This window comes from Mauremys mutica, chromosome 9 (assembly GCF_020497125.1).
Source record: "Mauremys mutica isolate MM-2020 ecotype Southern chromosome 9, ASM2049712v1, whole genome shotgun sequence".
Lineage (NCBI taxonomy): Eukaryota > Metazoa > Chordata > Testudines > Geoemydidae > Mauremys > Mauremys mutica.
In genome coordinates, this window is record NC_059080.1 from 98,230,725 (window position 1) to 98,237,075 (window position 6,351).

Genomic DNA, 6,351 nt, shown 5'->3' on the forward strand with positions numbered 1-6,351 from the left:
GTCTGTGAAGGGGCCCTGAGCCACAGTCTGCAGGAGAACAGATGCCTTGGGAAGGCTCAGTACTGGAGCTGGGGAGCCAGCCCAGAGAGAGCCTGCAAACAGAGCTTGGAGGTGACGCGAAGGCTGATGGCCTCCCGAGGGCACTCGGGTGAGAACCCTGGCAAGGAGAAGCTCATAGACTCATAGACAGAGAATTCTTTCCTAGGTGGTCTTGCTGACGTGCTCAGGGTTCAACCAATCGCCATACTTGGGATTGGTAAGGAATTTTCCCCCAGGTCAGATTGGCTGAGACCCTTGGGTATTTTTGCCATCTTCTAAAGCATGAGTCATGTATCACTTGCTGGTTTAAACTAGAATAAATGGTGGATTCTCTGTAACTTGAAGTCTTTTAAATCATGATTTGAGGACTTCAGAAGCTCTGAGGACAGGGGGCGTTGTGACAGGGAGTTCGATCCCTCGCAGCTGCGAGGTGACAGCTGACCTGAAGTTGGAGAGAAGGGCAGAAGTAGAGAGGACAGGAGGCAAGAACCGGAAGGGAAAAGAGGAACATATGGCCCCTGTTATCCAGGCTGAGTTTTAGCTGGCTAATTGTTATCTAGGCCCTAATTGCCATGCAAGGGGTTGGCTGGAGCCTGTCCCTGGAGAATTCCCTCTGCTGAGAGGGAATCTCCATAGACATGATGCTGGCAGGAACAGTCTTCGTCAGATGCCCTTCCCCTACCAGAGTAATGGGGTGAGGAGAACGGGGCACGTGCCCAAGCCTCGACTGGCGCAATCTCCATTATCGAGCAGTAAAAGTTAGCGTAGGTCACTGCTACTCCAACTTCCATCGGAGGATCAGGGAGCCAGGACCAGCTCCCTCTGGCTGCTCTGGCACCACGCAGCGTCGGTGTAATGGAGAACTGGAGCCAAGCGTGTGTGGTGGAACACGGTTTCGATCCTCCACCCGCTAACCCATTGTACTGGGGCTGCTGCCAAACCCCAGAGGCCCAAGAGCTTCCAACTCAGTTCCCTTTTCCACCCAACGTGGCACAAGGATTTGAATGTGGGGCTCCCTGCCAATCTCAGGAGCATGCCCTGGGATGCGGGGGGGTGTCTCTCAGTCTCTCCCATTGATGCTGATCTACCGGGTATTAATAAATAGTTGTTGGAGCAGGGACTTGGGATCCCCCACATCTTAGGGGAGTGGCCTAACCATCAGCTGAGAGTCCTTTTCACTTGCAGGCCCAATGACGAGTCTTTTATCCAAAGTGGAACAGTTTCCAAAGGAGAGATTGCGAGACCATCTGTGTCTAGTGGTTTGATCGCTCACCTGTGAAGGCTGGAAGACCTGGGTCCAAAGCAGGGATTTGAAGCTGGGGTCTCTCACAAGCCAGGTAAGTGTTCTAACCACTGGGCCACAGTCATCTCACTCTCTGTCCCACTGACTATTTAAATTCATACTCAGTGGAACGGCTTCAACATGAACCACTGAGAGAAACCTGCCCCCGAATACCTCACACAGCCCAGCTGCCAGGGCACTTTCCTGGGACGGGAAGACAGCAGGGTTCTATGGGACCCCTGTCTCTTTCCCCACGCATGCCCAGAGAAGCAGTCCTGCCTCTGACGGTGCCAAGCTGTACAGGCACGTCCAGCATCAAGAGACCATTGGCAGACTGTTAAGTGAGCATGTTGCAAAAGCCAGGACGTGTGCTAAGACCACACTTCTGAAGCCCTTATCACTTTGACAGGTGTGACCTGCTTTCCCCAGCTCGCTGGATGTCCCTCTGTCGCAGATGTGCCTCTCTCCCAGGCAGATGTCAGGCTTCCATCATACAGCGCCCACGTGCTGGAGCTGTTACAAATATTTTTCTTTGCAATTTTTTAAGCGGTAAAAGCACGTGGGTTTCTTCCCCCCTCTTCATCCTTGAAAATCGCTGACCCTTGCTGTCCCTTCTAACCCTATGATTCTATGACCCAGGCTTTCCAGAAATTCTTCTCACACACGTCCTAGTAGATGTGGCCACTCCCTGAATGCTTATCCCCTGAAACTAGCTGATTCTACTCTGTCTTCTTTCCCCACCAGCAATATAGTTTATTGTGCCTCTCTCGGGAATCCAAGACCAAAGAGTTCAAAGAGGCCATTGATTTGGGCTGTCTCAGATTTTGGGAGCCCGGCTTGACATACCTAGGACCTGATTTTTTCAGAAGCACTAAGAACCCAAAATCAGCAGAAGTCATGGGAGCTGTAGCCACTCAGGGCTGCTCCAAAATATGCGACCCAAGACAGCTCAAGGAGAGCTGGGCAAAATTTTTCATACAAAACCTTTTTCTATTGTAAACTGCAGGTTTGGGTCGAGGTCAGCTAATTATTTTGGTCAGAAGAAAAAAAAAACAGGAATGTCAAAATGGTTTGTTCAGCATTTAAAAAAGGAAATGTTTTGACTTTTCGTTCTGGAAAGGTGTTTTGCTTTGGCAATTCCCTCAATTTTATTGAAAAAAAAATTAAAATATCCCTCAAAATTGAAACAAAACATAATTTTTTGACATTTCAGCTTGTCAAAAATTTTGCAACACTTTCAGGTTGCCCAGCAACAAAATTTTGTTCCTGATTATTGCCCCCTGTGTTCTGCCACCAAACAAAAAAAATCTAGTTTTTCACACAGCTCTAATCTCAAAGGAGGGATCCCAAGCCCATGGCTGCTCTTGAAAGGTTTGGCCCGACTGCCTCTCAGAGAGACCAGGTGGGTGAGGTAATATATTTTATTGGACCGACTTCTGCTGGCGAACGAGACATGCTTTCGAACTGCACATTATTCCACATACACCAGTCACAATCCTCAGTGCAACTGCAAGCCAATATCACCATCTAATGACCAAAGCTGTTAGTTAAAAATAAGATTTCTTTTTACTTATATTGACGTGTAAGATTATACACTTGTAACATGGAGTTCAGAGAAAACAAAAGATGATCTCTCTTATCTAGCAGCATCCATTTGTCCCTTGGATAATCCAAGAGAAGAGGGGAGAAAATCATGCTTAAATGCATTTCTGGCCTGAGGTGTTAGCATGCGTTATGCTAGCATATATTATATTCCATTATTAATAATAATCAACACCACCAAATATTTCATTAGTAAGATGTGGTCTAAATCCTTTTTACTTTTGGTAGCAGGAGAAAAGTGCCGTCCTTCCCGTCCATCTAGCGGCAAACAAGCCGGTGTGTTAATAGAAATAAAAAAGGGCTTTGAGCTCTGGTCCCCCAGAACAGCTAATAGGTCACGGCTGCAGAGAGAAGACCAACCCCATTTGTAACATGTCATGTCTATTCTCCAATGTGTGTGTCCCTGTATCGCCAGGTGGCTGGGGCATGCAGAAATACATAGAATATCAGGGTTGGAAGGGACCTCAGGAGGTATCTAGTCCAACCCTGTGCTCAAAGCATGACCAATCCCCAGACAGATTTTTACCCCAGTTCCCTAAATGGCCCCTCAAGGATTGAGCTCATAACCCTGGGTTTAGCAGGCCAATGCTCAAACCACTGAGCTATCCCTCCCCCTTACACCAGTTGGGTGGTGCAAACAACTGTGAGTGTGCTGCTGAGTGGATTCCAAGCAGTGAAGGACTCCCTGATTGACCACTCAGAGGAGTTCGCCGACTGACCCATCACACCCGTCTTTAAGGACCCAGTGGGTACTTTCTGTCGTTGTTGCTGTGTGTGAGGAAATCTCCTGTACCTGATGAGCTGGTCATAGAGCAAGACCCAAGCCTGCAGGAACATCTGTCTGTAGTTTCACCCCTGCAAGCTGTGCTGCCCTCTTTCAGGGATGTGTACGCTGCAGACCCACTGGGGTCACCAGCTTTTGAAATGTTGGCCCTCTCATGTGCTTTCAGCACCCAGAACCGATGTATACGCACGGGGTAGCCCCAGTGGTTCTTGGCCTCCGTCAGAAGTTTCTGAGCCAGCCAGGCTGGGAGCGGGCACCGGGGTGTGGTGGGCAGGCGACTAGGTGGCCCTGCTGGGCCATTTAACAAGTTACACAACCCCACTATCTCCCAGCTATGTCTGGTGGCTCTAGTGAACAGAGAAACTTTCTTACCGTTCTCAGCAGGTAACATCAATCCTAGGTTCCACGGGCTGAAACCTTGCTGACTTTTCATTGTCTCCTGGGTCAAAAGATTCTTCATTCAAACTCACAGTAAAGTCTTGAGAGCAGAAGACAAAGGCATTGTTTCCAAGGGCCCACTGCTGTTTCTTTTTTGGAGAAAAAGAAACTAAGACACATTGGTCGTTGAGACTTCTCGGGGCATTGAGCCGGAATTGTGGTAGCAAAGATGTACTGCATAGTGGGGATACCAGGCTGGTCTCAAACTCCCCAAGACAGAAGGAGATGGGAGCCCTGTTTGCTAATCAAGGACCTGATCCTGTGAGGTGTTGAGCATCTTCAACTCACTTAGTCTTACATGGAGACTATGAGGTCAGCAGGATTAAAAACTGCATTGGACATTTATATGAATAACAAACATCCATAGTTACATTAGTCATTTTTTTAAAAAGAGAAACACTTTTGAAGAGATGCCTTGTTCTTCACAGCCTAACAATCCCCTTGAGAGTTGACCACAGAAAGCTACCGTGTTTTTAAACCCTGTCTTTGCTAGTGCTGTAGTCCAAAGCACACCTGTTTTCCTAATGTAGATGTGGCCTCTGAGAGAAGGAACATTGGCTTGTTTTCATATGGCACAGAGGGAGGATGGTGCAGTGCTCAGGTTGCTGGGCCAGGGACTCAAACCTGGGTTCAGTTCCCCGCTCTGTCACGCTTCCTGTGTGACCTTGGGCAAGCCATTGTCCTGCCTCATAGACAGAGGCTCTCACATACGACGACGAGTCCCTTGGGTAGATAGTGTCTGTATTCCATATGGTACAGCTGCAGGTTGCTGACTTTCAAAACACAGTCCACATCAAAGTCGGTGGAGAAACAGCAGAGCCTTTCACCAGACATTCATTCATTAATTCAGCCCAATAGAGGATATAACACAGACACTTGTGAAACACTCTTGGGTGACTGGTGCTACAGAAGTCTAAAGAGACATTAGACATGCTAGTAAATACCAACCCTCAGCAAATCAAGATGGTAGACAGCAAGGCAGGAGAGATTAATTCTCCATCAGTAAAAACGGTAGGTCCAAGGCTGATTCTTTTCTGCTTCTTCTCTTTCTGGGATCACTTCCCCTTTTGCTCCCTACATCATCACCGTGACCAACCTCATTTAAAGCCACATCAGCACTTGCCAGCTCTTCCCTGTGGATGGTACCCTCCCTTCCCTCTGAAGTGGATGTACATTATCAAGTGTATTAGTTACTGTATGTGTGTATGACACAAGTTCCCAGCTGCGGGCTGCAGGACACCGCTTGTGTTTGGGGGAACTGGCTAGGATGAACTTCGTCATCTTCACTAACCTGCTGTGAGCATTCACAGTCCAGCTTCCAGACGGAGTGAAGGAAATCAACCAGGAGTCCATTTTGGGGAGCATCCTGCAGCCCCATCCATATAAAATATGCTATTTGTCTCTTGGATGTGCTACATCCAAGCGTTGGTTGGGGAATCATTTTTAGGTTCATGGCTTTTCTGTTATTCGGTACCCATCACCTTGTCTTTATTCCTCTGAGCAAAGAGTGAACAACTGTTACTGGCAGCCCTCCCCTCGCCCTAAGTCGCTGAAACATCTTTCACTGAGCTAAAGCAACAGGCTGTTTCCTTGTAACTTTTTGTCTCCTACCAGCCTTAGCTTTTGTGGGTGTAGCAGATGTCAAGTGCAGCCCTGCCACGGCCGGGAAAAGCAAAGCCGATCTGCTGTACGTTTTTATGAACTCAGCCAATCAGCAGTTGTTAACCTACACCAGAGAAACCAAACAGGAGGGTTGCATGCATTTAGGTTTTATGGAAACAAAAATGCAAACCTCAGGCTTGCAAACCCGACCTTCAGCCTCCTGACATGGGGTCAGCGCAAACCTTGATGCAACAAGCATTTGCTTCCCAGGAGTAGAAATTTAAGCACCTAAATAAGTGGCCTAATATTTTGCGGTGTTGAACCCAACTGCCCTGAAGGGCTCCCATGGCTGAGAGGTGAAGAGAGATCGGAACCACATGGTCTGATTGCTGCCTGGTTCTGTAGGGGCAGGTTCTGGTTTCTGAGCACTTGAGTCTGGCTGTTTCAATATCAGCCCTCAGGGGCAGGAAGGGAACACAGGGTCTGACCCGGTGCAGCTGCACCAGTTCAATCGCCTGGGGCCATTACTGCAGTTAGGTAACAGGTCTATTTGCATCTTGGGACAGTGGGCCTAAGTACACAGCTAGAATAAATGACCCAACCT